At 46.0% G+C, this 23,363-nt stretch overlaps 1 protein-coding gene and 1 pseudogene across 2 annotated transcripts in view; both read right to left on the reverse strand.

Annotated features, from left to right (window-relative positions):
• The window catches only part of LOC140103997 (uncharacterized), a 40,891-nt gene that overhangs the window by 7,493 nt on the left and 10,035 nt on the right, over positions 1–23,363 (reverse strand). The window contains exon 1 of one of the 2 annotated variants that reach the window (XM_072127319.1): positions 22,495–22,984. The exons of the other annotated variant lie outside the window; for it this stretch is intronic. The gene's annotated coding sequence lies outside the window, so the exon portion shown is untranslated. Of the gene's footprint in view, positions 1–22,494; positions 22,985–23,363 lie in introns of those variants that run through there. 2 annotated transcript variants of the gene reach the window in all.
• LOC140104635 (uncharacterized) lies at positions 1,596–22,957 on the reverse strand (annotated as a pseudogene).

A 23,363-nucleotide genomic window follows, 5' to 3' on the forward strand; every position in this document is an offset into this window, starting at 1 on the left:
TCATGAAGTATCTGCTTTGACAGTCCCCGCCCACACCCTGGAATGTGTCCCCCTCAGCTACTATGAAGCTGATTCACCTTTTCTTTGTACATCAGTGTTGGCCCCCTGTATGACAGTATAGGACGGGGAGGATGTTGCATTAGATACACGTCCATCCTGCTTATTGCTGGCACACGGTGCAGATCTGCCAGGTGACTCAATCATATTGGCAAGAAGTCACGTCCTAACCTTCTACAGTGATGACATATCCACAGACATTTGCCTTTAAGGGGATTTACATGAAGAATCCTGGCAACATCATATGAGAATCCTTCTTATGAGCTGGGAAGGCCCTGAAGCCACCATCACCTTCCATGTGGAGGAAACTAGTGAAAGTTAGTGCAACCAGGTATGAAGACCACGGTGTGACCCCCGGCCAGTGCATACCTTTCACATCTTTCATCCTTTAGCATCTTGGAGTAACTCTCTTTTAGAGAACACCAGTTATGGAGGACGGGAGCGAGGGAGGGGGCGATACTCTGAATGTTTGTAAGACCCCCAGTTCTGCACTTATTGATGGATGGATTTGTGCCGATATGTAAAGTGTCCTTGCCTTGTTTTTATAACACGTCTTGCGTAGTTTTTGCTAAATCTCTTTATTCATTTACAGATGTTTATTGTCATCTTTTTTTATTGTACATGCTGAATAAAGCTATTTATAAACTAGAGGAATAAGTTCTATTCACCCCAGGACATTGCTCCTGACCCTGTGCATGTGATATCCACGGCCAGGGATTGTCACTGGAAGACGGCAGTCACAATATAAGTCACTGGATGATGGTCACCGATCGCATGCGTTTCACTGCAAATGAAGAGTCCCGCCCCCTGTGCACTAGTGTTGCGGAATGGAAATGGAAAGACAGTGGAACGTGTAACCGCGGTCTCACCAATCACTTCTCAGAGTAGGATTCCTTCTCCCAGTAGATGGGGTAATAGATCCGTTTCAGGCGCAGTCCACACTACCAGCACGTCTGATATTTATCCCTTTAGGATGGAGCCAGTTTTGGCTTAAGGCTCAGCCCCCCCCCCCCCCCCCACTTTTATTTGTTATCTGACATCTGTCACTTTATGTGTCCCTTTTACATACTGTCATGGCATGAACAATTGCCAGGCCCTAATGGTATGTCAAGGAGCGGGAAAGAAAAAGGTAGATAATTTAACGAAAGTAAAGTGAACATAACTGAAGACATGCGGGGGGGGATATATCATACACTTGTGCAGGATATGCAGGTAATTTAACGCTTCCCTGGCACCTGCCGGATTTATTATAAGGCTTCCTAATTAATATCCAGCGGTGCGGGTGCAATGTGCACCCACCTCAGTTCTACTCCTGGTCTTTTCTGCATAATGTATCAATTCCTACACCTAGTAAATAACAGAAGACGGATAGCCGACATCAGTGACCCCAGAAATACAGAGTAAGAAGTAATAAAGGATGAAAGGCGGACAATGATATAGAGTATGACAGACCCATGTCTATCATAGAGAGGGGAGCGCACGGTTTTGGTACATTGTGGGATTTGAGCTTTGCTTATTTTGCCCAGACTGTTTACATGTCAAATTGTTTGCAGTTCAATATCTTTTGTTCCTTCTCTTCCTGCTCCTTCTCCTCCTACTTCTTCTTCTCTTCCTTCTCCTCCTGTTTTTTTCTCCTCCTGCTCCTTTTTCTCTTCCTGCTCCTTCTCCTCCTGCTCCTCTCCCTGCTTCTTCTTCTCTTCCTGCTCCTTCTCCTCCTGCTCCCTTTTCTCTTCCTGCTCATTCTGCTCCTTTTTCTCTTACTGCTCCTTCTCCTCCTGCTCCCTTTTCTCTTCCTGCTCCTTCTCCTCCTGCTCCTTTTTTCTCCTCCTGCTCCTTTTTCTCTTCCTGCTCCTTCTCCTCCTGCTCCTTTTTCTCCTCCTGCTTCTTTTTCTCTTCCTGCTCCTTCTCCTCCTGCTCCTTTTTCTCCTCCTGCTCCCTTTTCTCTTCCTGCTCCTTCTGCTCCTTTTTCTCTTACTGCTCCTTCTCCTCCTGCTCCCTTTTCTTTTCCTGCTCCTTCTCCTCCTCCTTTTTCTCTTCCTGCTCCTTTTTCTCCTCCTGCTCCTTTTTCTCTTCCTGCTCCTTTTTCTCTTCCTGCTCCTTTTTCTCCTCCTGCTCCTTATCCTCCTGCTCCCTTTTCTCTTCCTGCTCCTGCTCCTTCTCCTCCTCCTGCTCCTGCTCCTTCTCCTCCTGCTCCTTCTCCTCCTGCTCCTTTTTCTCCTCCTGCTCCTTTTTCTCCTCCTGCTCCTTCTCCTCCTGCTCCTTTTTCTCTTCCTGCTCCTTTTTCTCTTCCTGCTCCTTTTTCTCTTCCTGCTCCTTTTTCTCCTCCTGCTCCTTATCCTCCTGCTCCCTTTTCTCTTCCTGCTCCTTCTCCTCCTGCTCCTTTTCCTCCTCCTGCTCCTTCTCCTCCTGCTCCTTCTCCTCCTGCTCCTTTTTCTCCTCCTGCTCCTTTTTCTCCTCCTGCTCCTTCTCCTCCTGCTCCTTTTTCTCTTCCTGCTCCTTTTTCTCTTCCTGCTCCTTTTTCTCCTCCTGCTCCTTATCCTCCTGCTCCCTTTTCTCTTCCTGCTCCTTCTCCTCCTGCTCCTTCTCCTCCTCCTCCTGCTCCCTTTTCTCCTCCTGCTCCTTTTTCTCCTCCTGCTCCTTCTTCTCCTGCTCCTTCTTCTCCTGCTCCTTTTTCTCCTCCTGCTCCTTTTTCTCCTCCTGCTCCTTCTCCTCCTGCTCCTTTTTCTCCTCCTGCTTCTTTTTCTCTTCCTGCTCCTTCTCCTCCTGCTCCTTTTTCTCCTCCTGCTTCTTTTTCTCTTCCTGCTCCTTCTCCTCCTGCTCCTTTTTCTCCTCCTGCTTCTTTTTCTCTTCCTGCTCCTTTTTCTCTTCCTGCTCCTTCTCCTGCTCCTTCTTCTCCTGCTCCTTTTTCTCCTCCTGCTCCTTTTTCTCCTCCTGCTCCTTCTCCTCCTGCTCCTTCTCCTCCTGCTCCTTCTCCTCCTGCTCCTTTTTCTCCTGCTTCTTTTTCTCTTCCTGCTCCTTTTTCTCTTCCTGATCCTTCTCCTTCTGCTCCTTTTTCTCTTACTGCTCCTTCTCCTCCTGCTCCCTTTTCTCTTCCTGCTCCTTCTCCTCCTGCTCCCTTTTCTCTTCCTGCTCCTTCTCCTCCAACTCCTTTTTCTCCTCCTGCTCATTCTCCTCCTGCTCCTTTTTCTCTTCCTGCTCCTTTTTCTCCTCCTGCTTCTTTTTCTCTTCCTGCTCCTTTTTCTCCTCCTGCTTCTTTTTCTCTTCCTGCTCCTTTTTCTCCTCCTGCTCCTTTTTCTCCTCCTGCTCCTTCTCCTCCTGCTCCTTCTCCTCCTGCTCCTTCTCCTCCTGCTCCTTTTTCTCCTGCTTCTTTTTCTCTTCCTGCTCCTTTTTCTCTTCCTGATCCTTCTCCTTCTGCTCCTTTTTCTCTTACTGCTCCTTCTCCTCCTGCTCCCTTTTCTCTTCCTGCTCCTTCTCCTCCTGCTCCCTTTTCTCTTCCTGCTCCTTCTCCTCCAACTCCTTTTTCTCCTCCTGCTCATTCTCCTCCTGCTCCTTTTTCTCTTCCTGCTCCTTTTTCTCCTCCTGCTTCTTTTTCTCTTCCTGCTCCTTTTTCTCCTCCTGCTTCTTTTTCTCTTCCTGCTCCTTTTTCTCTTCCTGCTCCTTTTTCTCCTCCTGCTCCTTCTCCTCCTGCTCCCTTTTCTCTTCCTGCTCCTTCTCCTCCTGCTCCTTTTTCTCCTCCTGCTCCTTTTTCTCCTCCTGCTCCTTTTCCTCCTCCTGCTCCTTTTTCTCTTCCTGCTCCTTTTTCTCCTCCTGCTCCTTTTCCTCCTCCTGCTCCTTTTCCTCCTCCTGCTCCTTTTTCTCCTCCTGCTCCTTTTCCTCCTCCTGCTCCTTTTTCTTTTCCTGCTCCTTTTTCTCCTCCTGCTACTCTGCTCCTTTTTCTCCTCCTGCTCCTCTCCCTGCTTCTTCTTCTCTTCCTGCTCCTTTTTCTCCTCCTGCTCCTTTTTCTCCTCCTGCTCCTTATCCTCCTGCTCCTTCTCCTCCTGCTCCTTTTCCTCCTCCTGCTCCTTCTCCTCCTGCTCCTTCTCCTCCTGCTCCTTTTTCTCCTCCTGCTCCTTTTTCTCCTCCTGCTCCTTCTCCTCCTGCTCCTTTTCCTCCTCCTGCTCCTTCTCCTCCTGCTCCTTCTCCTCCTGCTCCTTCTCCTCCTGCTCCTTTTTCTCTTCCTGCTCCTTTTTCTCTTCCTGCTCCTTTTTCTCTTCCTGCTCCTTCCTGCATGGCCCGTCCTCCCTTTCCCTGTCCCAAAAGCCGGTGACATCACAAGCTCTGGGGAGCTGTAGTGCACTAGTACCAGTGCCTCAGAGCAGAGGCTTCCGGGTTTTGTGGGCACTAATAAGGTTTATAGGAAAAAAAAATATTTTATACAGGCGGTCGCCTACTTAAAAACACCGGACTTACAGACGACCCCTAGTTACAAACGGACCTCTGGATGTTGGAAATTTGCTGTACTCTAGCCCTAGGCTACAATGATCATCTGTAACAGTTATCACATGTGTCTGTAATTAATATTTATTGTTAATCCTTATGACAACCCAACACTTTTAAAATTCAGTTGTCACAGAGACCTGGGGCTACACTTATAAAATATACAGTTCCGACTTACATACAAATTCAACTTAAGAACAAACCTCCAGAACCTTGAATGTAACCTGGGGACTGCCTGTAATATGATAAAAAGGTACATTTAATTTACATTTAATTCATCGTGAATTTCATAAAACAAATTAAAAATGTAAATATAGTTACACCCAATTAATATTCTAATCCAGGAAGACCTGCTGTACGGAGAGTAGGGCCCTACTTCTGATGTAGTGTAAATGAGGTGTTTCTTTTAGTTCTATGAGATTCTATTCCTTGTATTTTCTTTCAACAAAGGCAAAGAAAGTCATTAATTAAATACGGCAAAGTTGTTACATCAAATCAGTCTTGCAAACTCGTTATTTAAATATACCACAGTTGTAATATGAATGTCTGTCTTGTAGAGTGAATTCATCCACAATGTTTAGTCCTTGAGTCAGTGCCAGATGGTACAAGAGGAGATTTCAGAGCGATGCCCTATAACAGATCCAATGGTTTAGTGTTTCACCAACACACCATGGATGTTCTCACGGCTGTTCTCCTGATCTCAACATAGTTCAAAAAGTTTAGTGCTGTACTCACAATCTGAGTTCGAAACTCAGTTTACAGAATATGATGGCACCATCTCATCTCCATTCTGCTTGCATCAGAGTCTTCCCGTTACTGTTACTCGTGGTTGAGGTGCGCATGCGCATAGTAGCCGTATATATTTCCATCCAGATCACTGAGATCAGGTGTCAGCTGTACATAAAGCATAGAGGCTCTAGTGATATAACCCCCCCCCCCCCCCCCCCCCAGTGTAACCAGTAATACCATAGTCTAGAGGATGGGGGCGCTGTATCTCTATATACCAGTGCATGGAGCCTGTGTCACAGTGTAACTCTATGGAGGCTCTAGTGATATAACATCCCCCCAGTGTAACCAGTAATACCATAGTCTAGAGGATGGGGGCACTGTATCTCTATATACCAGTGCATGGAGCCTGTGTCACAGTGTAACTCTATGGAGGCTCTAGTGATATAACATCTCCCAGTGTAACCAGTAATACCATAGTCTAGTGGATGGGGGCGCTGTATCTCTATATACCAGTGCATGGAGCCTGTGTCACAGTGTAACTCTATGGAGGCTCTAGTGATATAACATCCCCCCCAGTGTAACCAGTAATACCATAGTCTAGTGGATGGGGGCGCTGTATCTCTATATACCAGTGCATGGAGCCTGTGTCATAGTGTAACTCTATGGAGGCTCTAGTGATATAACATCCCCCAGTGTAACCAGTAATACCATAGTCTATAGGATGGGGGCGCTGTATCTCTATATACCAGTGCATGGAGCCTGTGTCACAGTGTAACTCTATGGAGGCTCTAGTGATATAACATCCCCCAGTGTAACCAGTAATACCATAGTCTAGTGGATGGGGGCGCTGTATCTCTATATACCAGTGCATGGAGCCTGTGTCATAGTGTAACTCTATGGAGGCTCTAGTGATATAACATCTCCCAGTGTAACCAGTAATACCATAGTCTAGTGGGTGGGGGCGCTGTACCTCTATATACCAGTGCATGGAGCCTGTGTCACAGTGTAACTCTATGGAGGCTCTAGTGATATAACACCCCCCAGTGTAACCTGTAATACCATAGTCTAGTGGATGGGGGCGCTGTATCTCTATATACCAGTGCATGGAGCCTGTGTCACAGTGTAACTCTATGGAGGCTCTAGTGATATAACATCCCCCCAGTGTAACCAGTAATACCATAGTCTAGAGGATGGGGGCGCTGTACCTCTATATACCAGTGCATGGAGCCTGTGTCACAGTGTAACTCTATGGAGGCTCTAGTGATATAACACCCCCCAGTGTAACCTGTAATACCATAGTCTAGTGGATGGGGGCGCTGTATCTCTATATACCAGTGCATGGAGCCTGTGTCACAGTGTAACTCTATGGAGGCTCTAGTGATATAACATCCCCCCAGTGTAACCAGTAATACCATAGTCTAGAGGATGGGGGCACTGTATCTCTATATACCAGTGCATGGAGCCTGTGTCACAGTGTAACTCTATGGAGGCTCTAGTGATATAACATCCCCCAGTGTAACCAGTAATACCATAGTCTAGTGGATGGGGGCGCTGTATCTCTATATACCAGTGAATGGAGCCTGTGTCACAGTGTAACTCTATGGAGGCTCTAGTGATATAACATCCCCCCAGTGTAACCAGTAATACCATAGTCTAGAGCCGGGGTCAGGAACCTTTTTGGCTGAGAGAGCCATGAACGCCACATATTTTAAAATGTTATTCCGTAAGAGCCGTACCATATGCATATCCAGTAGATAGTCTCATTGTCATGGGTGCCCCGATGATCTAGGTCTCGGACCGCAGACACACCCGTGCTCCTCTCCGTGGCAGCGCCCTTTTCCGAGCTCACTCACCTCTCCACGTTCCTGCTCCTGTCCCGGCTGGCCGGCACTTGCAGATTTAAAGGGACAGTGGACCGCCGATTGGCGCTGCCCACTTCCTGGGTTCCAATAAAGACCGGCGGCTCCCAGCATTCCCTGTCGGATCTTAGTACTTCATGCTTATGAGGAAGCTTTCCACAGTGTTTCCTTCCCTTGACCTCCCATTGTGACCCTGGACCTGTTCCTGATTCTGCTCCTTTGCCAGCCCTGATCTCTTGCTCCATCCCCGACCATGCATTACTGGCGCCTGCCTTGACGGTCTGCCTGTTCCTGGACACAAGACTGCCTAGTGATCCTGGTACCTCGACCTTGGAAGCACTATGGACAAGTCGCGCCTGTGGAATGACCTGCTTGTACCACACTGTAGCAAGACCATCCTGCTTCACAGCGGGCTCTGGTGAAGACTGGATGCCACTTAGATTCCTGTCCAAGGTGTCTGCTTACATCATCGTCCACCATGGTCCAAGGAGTTCACTACTCCAAATCCTGACACCCACCACATGCCTCGCAGTAGATAGGTAGTCACAGCACATGCTTCCCAGTAGATGGGTAGTCACAGCACATACTCCCAGTAAATAGGAAGTCACGGAACATGTCCCTGAGTACATAGGTAGCCGCAGCATATGCCTCCAAGTAGATAGGTAGCCGCAGCATATGCCTCCAAGTAGATAGGTAGCCGCAGCATATGCCTCCAAGTAGATAGGTAGCCGCAGCATATGCCTCCAAGTAGATAGGTAGCCGCAGCATATGCCTCCAAGTAGATAGGTAGCCGCAGCACATGCCTCCAAGTAGATAGGTAGCCGCAGCACATGCCGCCAAGTAGATAGGTAGCCGCAGCATATGCCTCCAAGTAGATAGGTAGCCGCAGCATATGCCTCCAAGTAGATAGGTAGCCGCAGCATATGCCTCCAAGTAGATAGGTAGCCGCAGCATATGCCTCCAAGTAGATTGGTAGCCGCAGCACATGCCGCCAAGTAGATAGGTAGCCACAGCACATACTCCCAGCAGATAGGTAGTCACAGCACATGCCCTCAAGAAGATAGATAGGTAGTCATAGCAAAAAAAAAAAGTATTCACTTACTAGCGCTCCCTGGTGCCAGCTCCTCATCGCTCCCACGCTCTTCTCTTTGACCCAGGCTTAGACAATGGCGGCGAGGGCACCTGGGTCTAACAAAGGACATAGGCAGCGGTAACATCACTGCCTGTTTCCAGTGATCAGTCTAAGAGACACACAGGAGCCATTACTATTAATTAAAGATCTGTCTGAGAGCCAGATGCAGCCAACAAGAGAGCCGTATCTGGCTCCCGAGCCGTAGGTTCCCTACCCCTGGTCTAGAGGATGGGGGCGCTGTATCTCTATATACCAGTGCATGGAGCCTGTGTCACAGTGTAACTCTATGGAGGCTCTAGTGATATAACCCCCCCCAGTGTAACCAGTAATACCATAGTCTAGTGGATGGGGGCGCTGTATCTCTATATACCAGTGCATGGAGCCTGTGTCACAGTGTAACTCTATGGAGGCTCTAGTGATATAACACCCCCCAGTGTAACCTGTAATACCATAGTCTAGTGGATGGGGGCGCTGTATCTCTATATACCAGTGCATGGAGCCTGTGTCACAGTGTAACTCTATGGAGGCTCTAGTGATATAACATCCCCCAGTGTAACCAGTAATACCATAGTCTAGTGGATGGGGGCGCTGTATCTCTATATACCAGTGCATGGAGCAGGTGTCACAGTGTAACTCTATGGAGGCTCTAGTGATATAACATCCCCCAGTGTAACCAGTAATACCATAGTCTAGTGGATGGGGGCGCTGTACCTCTATATACCAGTGCATGGAGCAGGTGTCACAGTGTAACTCTATGGAGGCTCTAGTGATATAACACCCCCAGTGTAACCAGTAATACCATAGTCTAGTGGATGGGGGCGCTGTATCTCTATATACCAGTGCATGGAGCAGGTGTCACAGTGTAACTCTATGGAGGCTCTAGTGATATAACATCCCCCAGTGTAACCAGTAATACCATAGTCTAGTGGATGGGGGCGCTGTATCTCTATATACCAGTGCATGGAGCGTGTATCGCAGTGTAACTCTATGGAGGCTCTAGTGATATAACACCCCCCAGTGTAACCAGTAATACCATAGTCTAGTGGGTGGGGGCGCTGTACCTCTATATACCAGTGCATGGAGCAGGTGTCACAGTGTAACTCTATGGAGGCTCTAGTGATATAACACCCCCCAGTGTAACCAGTAATACCATAGTCTAGTGGATGGGGGCGCTGTATCTCTATATACCAGTGCATGGAGCCTGTGTCACAGTGTAACTCTATGGAGGCTCTAGTGATGTAACATCCCCCAGTGTAACCAGTAATACCATAGTCTAGTGGATGGGGGTGCTGTATCTCTATATACCAGTGCATGGAGCCTGTGTCACAGTGTAACTCTATGGAGGCTCTAGTGATATAACACCCCCCAGTGTAACCTGTAATACCATAGTCTAGTGGATGGGGGCGCTGTATCTCTATATACCAGTGCATGGAGCCTGTGTCACAGTGTAACTCTATGGAGGCTCTAGTGATATAACATCCCCCAGTGTAACCAGTAATACCATAGTCTAGTGGATGGGGGCGCTGTATCTCTATATACCAGTGCATGGAGCCTGTGTCACAGTGTAACTCTATGGAGGCTCTAGTGATATAACATCTCCCAGTGTAACCAGTGATACCATAGTCTAGTGAATGGGGGCGCTGTACCTCTATATACCAGTGCATGGAGCAGGTGTCACAGTGTAACTCTATGGAGGCTCTAGTGATATAACATCCCCCCCAGTGTAACCAGTAATACCATAGTCTAGTGGATGGGGGCGCTGTACCTCTATATACCAGTGCATGGAGCCTGTGTCACAGTGTAACTCTATGGAGGCTCTAGTGATATAACATCCCCCCAGTGTAACCAGTAATACCATAGTCTAGTGGATGGGGGCGCTGTACCTCTATATACCAGTGCATGGAGCCTGTGTCACAGTGTAACTCTATGGAGGCTCTAGTGATATAACATCCCCCAGTGTAACCAGTAATACCATAGTCTAGTGGATGGGGGCGCTGTATCTCTATATACCAGTGCATGGAGCCTGTGTCATAGTGTAACTCTATGGAGGCTCTAGTGATATAACATCCCCCCAGTGTAACCAGTAATACCATAGTCTAGTGGATGGGGGCGCTGTATCTCTATATACCAGTGCATGGAGCAGGTGTCACAGTGTAACTCTATGGAGGCTCTAGTAATATAACACCCCCCAGTGTAACCAGTAATACCATAGTCTAGTGGATGGGGGCGCTGTATCTCTATATACCAGTGCATGGAGCCTGTGTCACAGTGTAACTCTATGGAGGCTCTAGTGATATAACATCCCCCCCCCCCCCCCCCCAGTGTAACCAGTAATACCATAGTCTAGTGGATGGGGGCGCTGTATCTCTATATACCAGTGCATGGAGCCTGTGTCACAGTGTAACTCTATGGAGGCTCTAGTGATGTAACATCCCCCCAGTGTAACCAGTAATACCATAGTCTAGTGGATGGGGGCGCTATACCTCTATATACCAGTGCATGGAGCCTGTGTCACAGTGTAACTCTATGGAGGCTCTAGTGATATAACATCCTCCAGTGTAACCAGTAATACCATAGTCTAGTGGATGGGGGCGCTGTATCTCTATATACCAGTGCATGGAGCCTGTGTCACAGTGTAACTCTATGGAGGCTCTAGTGATATAACATCCCCCCAGTGTAACCAGTAATACCATAGTCTAGTGGATGGGGGCGCTGTATCTCTATATACCAGTGCATGGAGCCTGTGTCACAGTGTAACTCTATGGAGGCTCTAGTGATATAACATCTCCCAGTGTAACCAGTAATACCATAGTCTAGTGGATGGGGGCGCTGTATCTCTATATACCAGTGCATGGAGCCTGTGTCACAGTGTAACTCTATGGAGGCTCTAGTGATATAACATCCCCCAGTGTAACCAGTAATACCATAGTCTAGTGGATGGGGGCGCTGTATCTCTATATACCAGTGCATGGAGCCTGTGTCACAGTGTAACTCTATGGAGGCTCTAGTGATATAACATCCCCCAGTGTAACCAGTAATACCATAGTCTACTGGATGGGGGCGCTGTATCTCTATATACCAGTGCATGGAGCCTGTGTCACAGTGTAACTCTATGGAGGCTCTAGTGATATAACATCCCCCAGTGTAACCAGTAATACCATAGTCTAGTGGATGGGGGCGCTGTATCTCTATATACCAGTGCATGGAGCCTGTGTCATAGTGTAACTCTATGGAGGCTCTAGTGATATAACCCCCCCCCCCAGTGTAACCAGTAATACCATAGTCTAGTGGATGGGGGCGCTGTACCTCTATATACCAGTGCATGGAGCCTGTGTCACAGTGTAACTCTATGGAGGCTCTAGTGATATAACATCCCCCCAGTGTAACCAGTAATACCATAGTCTAGTGGATGGGGGCGCTGTATCTCTATATACCAGTGCATGGAGCCTGTGTCACAGTGTAACTCTATGGAGGCCCTAGTGATATAACATCTCCCAGTGTAACCAGTGATACCATAGTCTAGTGGATGGGGGCGCTGTATCTCTATATACCAGTGCATGGAGCCTGTGTCACAGTGTAACTCTATGGAGGCTCTAGTGATATAACATCCCCCCCAGTGTAACCAGTAATACCATAGTCTAGTGGATGGGGGCGCTGTATCTCTATATACCAGTGCATGGAGCAGGTGTCACAGTGTAACTCTATGGAGGCTCTAGTGATATAACATCCCCCCAGTGTAACCAGTAATACCATAGTCTAGTGGATGGGGGCGCTGTATCTCTATATACCAGTGCATGGAGCCTGTGTCACAGTGTAACTCTATGGAGGCTCTAGTGATATAACATCCCCCAGTGTAACCAGTAATACCATAGTCTAGTGGATGGGGGCGCTGTACCTCTATATACCAGTGCATGGAGCAGGTGTCACAGTGTAACTCTATGGAGGCTCTAGTGATATAACATCCCCCAGTGTAACCAGTAATACCATAGTCTAGTGGATGGGGGCGCTGTATCTCTATATACCAGTGCATGGAGCCTGTGTCACAGTGTAACTCTATGGAGGCTCTAGTGATATAACACCCCCCAGTGTAACCAGTAATACCATAGTCTAGTGGATGGGGGCGCTGTACCTCTATATACCAGTGCATGGAGCAGGTGTCACAGTGTAACTCTATGGAGGCTCTAGTGATATAACATCCCCCAGTGTAACCAGTAATACCATAGTCTAGTGGATGGGGGCGCTGTATCTCTATATACCAGTGCATGGAGCCTGTGTCACAGTGTAACTCTATGGAGGCTCTAGTGATATAACATCCCCCAGTGTAACCAGTAATACCATAGTCTAGAGGATGGGGACGCTGTATCTCTATATACCAGTGCATGGAGCCTGTGTCACAGTGTAACTCTATGGAGGCTCTAGTGATATAACATCCCCCAGTGTAACCAGTAATACCATAGTCTAGTGGATGGGGGCGCTGTATCTCTATATACCAGTGCATGGAGCCTGTGTCACAGTGTAACTCTATGGAGGCTCTAGTGATGTAACATCCCCCAGTGTAACCAGTAATACCATAGTCTAGTGGATGGGGGCGCTGTATCTCTATATACCAGTGCATGGAGCGTGTGTCACAGTGTAACTCTATGGAGGCTCTAGTGATATAACATCCCCCAGTGTAACCAGTAATACCATAGTCTAGTGGATGGGGGCGCTGTATCTCTATATACCAGTGCATGGAGCCTGTGTCACAGTGTAACTCTATGGAGGCTCTAGTGATATAACATCCCCCAGTGTAACCAGTAATACCATAGTCTAGTGGATGGGGGCGCTGTATCTCTATATACCAGAGCATGGAGCCTGTGTCACAGTGTAACTCTATGGAGGCTCTAGTGATATAACACCCCCCAGTGTAACCAGTAATACCATAGTCTAGTGGATGGGGGCGCTGTATCTCTATATACCAGTGCATGGAGCCTGTGTCATAGTGTAACTCTATGGAGGCTCTAGTGATATAACATCCCCCAGTGTAACCAGTAATACCATAGTCTATAGGATGGGGGTGCTGTATCTCTATATACCAGTGCATGGAGCCTGTGTCACAGTGTAACTCTATGGAGGCTCTAGTGATATAACATCCCCCAGTGTAACCAGTAATACCATAGTCTATAGGATGGGGGCGATGTATCTCTATATACCAGTGCATGGAGCCTGTGTCACAGTGTAACTCTATGGAGGCTCTAGTGATATAACATCCCCCCAGTGTAACCAGTAATACCATAGTCTAGTGGATGGGGGCGCTGTATCTCTATATACCAGTGCATGGAGCCTGTGTCACAGTGTAACTCTATGGAGGCTCTAGTGATATAACATCATCCCATTGTAACCAGTAATACCATAGTCTAGTGGATGGGGGCGCTGTACCTCTATATACCAGTGCATGGAGCCTGTGTCACAGTGTAACTCTATGGAGGCTCTAGTGATATAACATCCCCCCAGTGTAACCAGTAATACCATAGTCTAGTGGATGGGGGCGCTGTATCTCTATATACCAGTGCATGGAGCGTGTGTTACAGTGTAACTCTATGGAGGCTCTAGTGATATAACATCCCCCCAGTGTAACCAGTAATACCATAGTCTAGTGGATGGGGGCGCTGTATCCCTATATACAGTGCATGGAGCCTGTGTCATAGTGTAACTCCATGGAGGCTCTAGTGATAATATCCTCCCACTGTAACCATAATACCATAGTCTAGTGGATGGGGACGCTGTATCCAGGGGAGCACCTGCCATGAGGGGAGCAGAGCATCTCGCCTCAGGCGGCGCGCCTCCTGCTGGACGAAGGGGCGGCACCATGCTCCCAGCACCGTGCATCCGGGATACCGCCTCAGTCCGGCACTGTGCTCCCATCCCCTGCCGGCATCAAGTTCTCGACTGCCGGCCGGCACCGCATTCCAGTCCTCCATCAGATACTGTGCTACTAGCCAGTACTACATGGCGGTACTCTGTTTGAATTTTATACTACATAGCGGTATGCTGTATGCATTTTATACTACATGGCAGTATGCTGTATGCATTTTTTACTACATGGCGGCACGCTGTATGCACTTTATACTACATAGTGGCACGCTGTATCTATCTTATACTACATAGCGGCACGCTGTATGCATTTTATACTACGTGGCGGCTCGCTGTATCCATTTTATACTACATGGCGGAATGCTGTATGCACTTTATACTACATGGCAGCACGCTGTATGCACTTTATACTGCATGGCGGCACTCTGTATGCACTTTATACTACATGGCGGCACGCTGAATGCACTTTATACTACATGGCGGCACGCTGAATGCATTTTATACTACATGGCAGTATGCTGTATGCATTTTATACTACATGGCGATATGCTGTATGCATTTTATACTACATGGCCATATTCTGCATGCATTTTACTACATGGCGGCACGCTGTATGCATTTTATACTACATGGCGGCACGCTGTATGTATTTTATACTACATCGCGGTACGCTGTATGCATTTTATACTACACGGCGATATGCTGTATGCATTTTATACTACATGGCTGTACGCTGTATGCATTTTATACTACATGGCGGTACGCTGTATGCATTTTATACTACATGGCAATATGCTGTATGCATTTTATACTACATGGCTGTACGCTGTATGCATTTTATACTACATGGCGGTACACTGTATGCATTTTATACTACATGGCAATATGTTGTATGCATTTTATACTACATGGCAGTACTCTATGCATTTTATACTAAATGGTGGCACACCGTATGCATTTTATAGCTACATGGCAATATGCTGTATGCATTTTATACTACATGGCGGTATGCTGTATGCATTTTATACTACATGGCGATATGCTGTATGCATTTTATACTACATGGCTGTACGCTGTATGCATTTTATACTACATGGCGGTATGCTGTATGCATTTTATACTACATGGCAATATGCTGTATGCATTTTATACTACATGGCGGTACACTGTATGCATTTTATACTACATGGCAATATGCTGTATGCATTTTATACTACATGGCAGTACTCTATGCATTTTATACTACATGGCGGTACGCTGTATGCATTTTATACTAAATGGTGGCACACCGTATGCATTTTATAGCTACATGGCGATATGCTGTATGCATTTTATACTACATGGCGGTATGCTGTATGCATTTTATACTACATGGCGGAACGCTGTATGCATTTTATACTACATGGCAGTACTCTGTATGCATTTTATACTACATGGCGGAACGCTGTTTGCATTTTATACTACATGGCAATATGCTGTATGCATTTTATACTACATGGCTGTACGCTGTATGCATTTTATACTTCATGGCGGTACACATGGCGGTACACATGGCGGTACATTTTATACTACATGGCAATATGCTGTATGCATTTTATACTACATGGCAGTACTCTATGCATTTTATACTGAATGGTGGCACACCGTATGCATTTTATAGCTACATGGCAATATGCTGTATGCATTTTATACTACATGGCGGTATGCTGTATGCATTTTATACTACATGGCGATATGCTGTATGCATTTTATACTACATGGCTGTACGCTGTATGCATTTTATACTACATGGCGATATGCTGTATGCATTTTATACTACATGGCTGTACGCTGTATGCATTTTATACTACATGGCGGTACGCTGTATGCATTTTATACAACATGGCAATATGCTGTATGCATTTTATACTACATGGCAATATGCTGTATGCATTTTATACTACATGGCAGTACTCTATGCATTTTATACTACATGGCGGTACGCTGTATGCATTTTATACTAAATGGTGGCACACCGTATGCATTTTATAGCTACATGGCAATATGCTGTATGCATTTTATACTACATGGCGGTATGCTGTATGCATTTTATACTACATGGCGGAACGCTGTATGCATTTTATACTACATGGCAGTACTCTGTATGCATTTTATACTACATGGCGGAACGCTGTTTGCATTTTATACTAAATGGTGGCACGCTGTATGCACTTTATACTACATGGCGATATGCTGTATGCATTTTATACTACATGGCCATATTCTGCATGCATTTTACTACATGGCGGCACGCTGTATGCATTTTATACTACATGGCGGCACGCTGTATGTATTTTATACTATATGGCGGTACGCTGTATGTATTTTATACTACATGGCGGTACGCTGTATGCATTTTATACTACATGGCAGTACTCTGTATGCATTTTATACTACATAGCGGAACGCTGTATGCATTTTATACTAAATGCTGGCACGCTGTATGCATTTTATACTACATGGCGGCACGCTGTATGTATTTTATACTATATGGCGGTACGCTGTATGTATTTTATACTACATGGTGATATGCTGTATGCATTTTATACTACATGGCCATATTCTGCATGCATTTTACTACATGGCTGCACGCTGTATGCATTTTATACTACATGGCGGCAAGCTGTATGCATTTTATACTACACTGGCGGTACGCTGTATGTATTTTATACTACACGGCGATATGCTGTATGCATTTTATTCTACATGGCTGTACGCTGTATGCATTTTATACTACATGGCAATATGCTGTATGCATTTTATGCTACATGGCTGTACACTGTATGCATTTTATACTACATGGCGGTACACTGTATGCATTTTATACTACAGGGCAATATGCTGTGTGCATTTTATGCTACATGGCAATATGCTGTATGCATTTTATGCTACATGGCTGTACGCTGTATGCATTTTATACTACATGGCGGTACACTGTATGCATTTTATACTACAGGGCAATATGCTGTATGCATTTTATACTACATGGCAGTACTCTATGCATTTTATACTACATGGCAGTACGCTGTATGCATTTTATACTAAATGGTGGCACACCGTATGCATTTTATAGCTACATGGCGGCACGCTGTATGCATTTTATACTACATGGCGGTATGCTGTATGCATTTTATACTACATGGCAGTACGCTGTATGCATTTTATACTAAATGCTGGCACGCTGTATGCACTTTATACTACATGGCGATATGCTGTATGCATTTTATACTACATGGCGGTATGCTGTATGCATTTTATATTACATGGCGGTATGCTGTATGCATTTTATATTACATGGCGGTACGCTGTATGCATTTTATACTACATGGCTGTACGCTGTATGCATTTTATACTACATGGCGGTATGCTGTATGCATTTTATACTACATGGCGGTATGCTGTATGCATTTTATACTACATGGCGGAACGCTGTATGCATTTTATACTACATGGCAGTACTCTGTATGCATTTTATACTACATGGCGGAACGCTGTTTGCATTTTATACTAAATGGTGGCACGCTGTATGCATTTTATACTACATGGCGATATGCTGTATGCATTTTATACTACATGGCCATATTCTGCATGCATTTTACTACATGGCGGCACGCTGTATGCATTTTATACTACATGGCGGCACGCTGTATGCATTTTATACTATATGGCGGTACGCTGTATGTATTTTATACTACATGGCGGTACGCTGTATGCATTTTATACTACATGGCAGTACTCTGTATGCATTTTATACTACATGGCGGAACGCTGTATGCATTTTATACTAAATGCTGGCACGCTGTATGCATTTTATACTACATGGCGATATGCTGTATGCATTTTATACTACATGGCCATATTCTGCATGCATTTTACTACATGGCTGCACGCTGTATGCATTTTATACTAAATGGCAGCAAGCTGTATGCATTTTATACTACACTGGCGGTACGCTGTATGTATTTTATACTACACGGCGATATGCTGTATGCATTTTATTCTACATGGCTGTACGCTGTATGCATTTTATACTACATGGCGGTACGCTGTATGCATTTTATACTACATGGCAATATGCTGTATGCATTTTATACTACATGGCTGTACGCTGTATGCATTTTATACTACATGGCTGTATGCTGTATGCATTTTATACTACATGGCTGTACGCTGTATGCATTTTATACTATATGGCGGTACACTGTATGCATTTTAATACTGGGCAATATGCTGTATGCATTTTATACTACATGGCAGTACTCTATGCATTTTATACTACATGGCAGTACGCTGTATGCATTTAATACTAAATGGTGGCACACCGTATGCATTTTATAGCTACATGGCGGCATGCTGTATGCATTTTCTACTACATGGCGGTATGCTGTATGCATTTTATACTACATGGCGGTACGCTGTATGCATTTTATACTACATGGCGATATGCTGTATGCATTTTATACTACATGGCGGTATACTGTATGCATTTTATACTACATGGCGGTATTCTGTATGCATTTTATACTACATGACGGTATGCTGTATGCATTTTATACTACATGGCTGTACGCTGTATGCATTTTATACTACATGGCGGAACTCTGTATGCATTTTATACTACATGGCGGAACGCTGTATGCATTTTATACTAAATGGTGGCACGCTGTATGCATTTTATACTACATGGCGATATTCTGTATGCATTTTATACTACATGGTGGTACGCTGTATGCATTTTATACTACATGCCGGTACGCTGTATGCATTTTATACTAAATGGTGGCACGCTGTATGCATTTTATACTACATGACAGTTCTCTGCATGCATTTTATACTACATGGCGGTACGCTGTATGCATTTTATACTAATTGGTGGCACGCTGTATGCATTTTATACTACATGACAGTACTCTGCATGCATTTTATACTACATGGCGGTACGCTGTATCCATTTTATACTACATGGAGGCACGCTGTATGCATTTTATACTACATGGCAGTACTCTGTATGTATTTTATACTACATGGCGGTACGCTGTATCCATTTTATACTACATGACAGTACTCTGTATGCATTTTATACTACATGACAGTATGCTGACGCCATCCACTAGTAAGGAGTGAAGGGTATAGGAGCCTTTTACGATTGTTAGAGAGAGAGGGTATTAGATTAGTGATGGAGACCAGTCTGGTGAGATGGAGGGAGAGTTGTAAGTTCTTAGCATAAATTTGAAGTGTAGAAAGTCTGTAGATGTGTGCGATTTTCTCCTCTCTGGCTATTCTCAGCTCTGGAGCAGGGAGAAAAGTGTAAGCCGCCTTAACACAAATAGTTTGTCTTTTCAGCTCACCTTATAATTGCCATAATATAGCTTTGCACTCATCCATAATAACATATACCATCTAAATACACTCCAGGGTAACACTATAGGTGTGTGAGAATTCCCAGATAACATCCATCCCGCTCATCTATAGCACAAGCTCGCGTTTCAGTATAATAGCAGGAGCGCATTACCTCCAGCCTCTCTATACAAAAGGAAGTCTGCAGGGACGGGCACCACTGCGGAAGAGAAAGCCCCCCACCCTTGCAGGGTTTTAAGGGGAGATTCTCTTCTTTAAAATGACACAAGAGATTTATCAGGGGTTCTACGCAACTTCACCACCTACACACCATGTGGGCTCGGAGGGGGACGATAAGCATTTCTGCCCCGTGCCTGCACATAATAGTAATAATAATCCTTTATATAGCGCACACAGATTACACAGCGCTGCACAGAGTTTGCCAAATCGGTTCTTGTCCCCATGGGGCTCACAATCTAATGAACCTACCAGTATGTTTTGGAGTGTGGGAGGAAACTGGAGGACCCAGAGGAAACCCACGCAAACACAGAGAGAACATACAAACTCTTTGCAGATGTTGAACCCTTCACATTTCCTGGGTTTGCTGGTGGTGCTGGCGGAGGGGGGATTTGTAACATGTAACATTTGTTTAGTTCATGTAGGTTGGACTTGATGGACCTGTGACTTTTCCCGCCTTATGGACTACAATATATTTTGATGTTTTGTCTTTACTTTTTAAAGGGAATCTCCCATCAAAATCCATCCTGATAACCCAGGGACATAACTCAGATCCAGGCACCGGACTGCGATATCTTCTTATATTTGTTCCTTCTAAAATCAGCTTTTATAATTATGTTAATGAGCTAGGACATCTCCTGGGGTTTGTTACCAGAGCCCCTCTGTGCTGCACTGTGTCTCCCCACCCTTTTTCTCCTTAAAGGGGTTGTCCGAGTTCTTTAAAAAAAGCTAAAAGTGGCCGGGACAGGGCTGCTTAAAAAAAATAAAGATGTACTTACCTCCCGGTGCCCTCCGGTATCCAGCGCTGCTGTCGCTCCGGTTCGGGCGCCATGTAAACAAACATGGCCGCCGGAGCAGCGCTGGATTCAGCTTCCGGCCGGCCGTGGCCGGGCACGCCTATCCGTCCCTATACACAGCATTGTGTATGGGGGCCGGAAGGTTGTCGGGTCCGGCCGGAACTGAGTCCAGCGCTGCTCCGGCGGCCATGTTTGTTTACATGGCGCCCGGACCGGAACGACAGCAGCGCTGGATACCGGAGGGCACCGGGAGGTAAGTACATCTTTATTTTTTTTAAGCAGCCCTGTCCAGGCCACTTTTAGCTTTTTTTAAAGAACTCGGACAACCCCTTTAAGCACTTCCCCCTTCCTTCAAATTCTCACACAGTGGGAGGGAGAGGTGCTCCTGCACAGTGTAACAGCCTATGAAGCTGCAGCAGTTGGGGCTCTTGTAACCCTATTATTAACCTAATTTTAAAAGCTGATTTTTGGAAGAAAGGAGGCCACGGATAACAATTTTAAGAAGATTACCACAGTCACGTTGCCTGGATCTATGAGTAATGTCCTAGGATTATCCTGATGGATTCTGATCATAATTATTAATTACAATATGTCACATGGAACCTGAGGAAACGGACTCTACATTCTGTGGTGTAATTGTCTCCACCATGGATCTTATCCGCTGACTGGACCACGGGCTGAGGTTTACATTGTCCGAGGAACTGAGCAAAGCGGATCCCAGGAACAATCCACAAGTTACAATGTTTTCTTAATGAAAAAAATTCCTAAAAACGGCCCCTCATCTCTCAGGGGGGGGGGGATTTTGGAATCTTACCCCTGGTGCACCTTCTTGTCAGATTTCTTCCTCAGGGAGACGCATTTACTAAGAAAGACGGAAACTTCACCTAAAGTTCTCTGCCCGTGTATAACGCCGCACGCGAGCGATTCATTAAGATCATGCGCCAGAATTGTTTTGATTTACCGCTCAGGCCCGACAGAGTTCACCAACTTGTTTGTGGTGCACCTTTAACATAGGGCGTGTTATAGACTTTACATGATAAATCTGTCGCACGGTCCGACTGAGCACCGGACGCCCCCTAATGTGTGTCGCATGGAGGCAGCGCAGCCGTAATCACAGTCTTAAATTCTTCTGAAAAGCCGTTTTCCCCTACAAGAAAGTGCAAAGTCGGGTAAAAGTGCCCCAATGTCTACATTTTCATATCCCCGGGATCCCGCAGGACTCGGGGGTAATTCCTGGGGAACACGATGCTCTTCCATTAACCAAACTCATTGAGGTAGCAGAACGTACCGGAAAGATCTGCCACACTGTGATACTGTCTGATCGTCCAGCGTATTCATGAGGGGGCCGTCCAGGGGGCGGGGACTGCAGCATCAACCTGGTGCATCTATCGTGGGAAGGGTGGACAGACAGAAGAGAGGGGAGTGCCTGGACGTCCCCCTCATGAATATGCGGACCCTCATGCTACTGTGGTTTTTTTAGCTGACAGGTTCCCTTTAGCTCCATTTTCTGAAAAGAATCTCGCTCACAATAACCTTTTGAGCGAGGGGGATATGCATCCGCGGACGCTGGGTCCTGATGTGATGGGCTCTCGGGTGACGCCACAGGGTGCACTTGCGCTAGAGACCCTCATATTTAGCACATAAACCCCCGGCCACTTTACCCTTTACTCTACACCTTACTCTCCCAGCCCTGGCGCTCACTCAAATCGCTGCCACCACCTACCTATTATTATTAAATTATGATAATGAGGCAAATCAGCGCCCGTCTACATAAATCCCTCAGCAATTCAGTAACCCAGTTTACAATTAAAAATTACGCAATTATCTATAAGATTACTAAAAATGGATCCTGGGAACGCTACCTCTGCAGAAATCTTAGGTTCTTCAAGGCCACAAGCAGAGACTTACAAAACAATTATACGTAGGATTCATCCACAAACTGATATAATAAAAAGGGAATGAGAAGGTAAAGCCTTACGGATGAGTAGCACCCGCTATCCGCGCCGCAGGGTGGCTTCTCCTGGCAGCTTATCCATGTGATGAATGATTTCCCAAATGATTGACACCGATGCTGGCAGGCTCTTTTGGAATCTCTGCCTAATCCCGCCCCCTTGTAATGTGAGAGGGGCGTGGCCGCACCTGTGCTGAGGTGTGATGTTGGGGACATATTTCCTAGTGATGCCGATATCTCCTTCCAGGGGTCTCCGAAGGAGAAGATATTCCCAGCACATTCCCCAGCATCAACTTACAAATCCAACAATACCAAACACCATTCTGGAATGTGGGGCCAATTGTCTAATATCCATTTCATTGGATTCCTCGACACCCCCCAAAGCTATGGAAGGACCCTGATCACAGATCCATGGACAAGGAGGAGGAATCTGTGAATCATGACCATTCTCGCTTTGAAGTATAGTCTGGACATAATCCTGAGCAGCCATTTTTAGGGACATATCATGACGGGCAGTGAGAAGCAGTGACATTCTCTATTCATGGGGGGGGGGGGGAGCAGAGGGGCACAGGGGCATTTGGCCGAGTGTCTAGATGTGAGTCACATTATTCATGAAGTGTAACTACTGTTTGAAAATCAAGCTTCTACTAGAAAAGGTGGACTCTCAACAATACCTGTAATATTAGCACTCGCATAGGGTGCTAGATTGTGTCTATGGCGCTAGTACTGGGATGCCTGGGTCACTGGTGCTGGTACTGGGATGTCTGGGTCACTGATGCTGGTACTGGGATGTCAGGGTCACTGGCACTAGTACTGTATTGTCTGGGTCAGTGGCGCTAGTACTGGGATGACTGGGTCACTGGGGCTAGTAGTCGGAAGACTGGGTCCCTGGGGCT

This window comes from Engystomops pustulosus, chromosome 10, assembly GCF_040894005.1.
Source record: "Engystomops pustulosus chromosome 10, aEngPut4.maternal, whole genome shotgun sequence".
Lineage (NCBI taxonomy): Eukaryota > Metazoa > Chordata > Amphibia > Anura > Leptodactylidae > Engystomops > Engystomops pustulosus.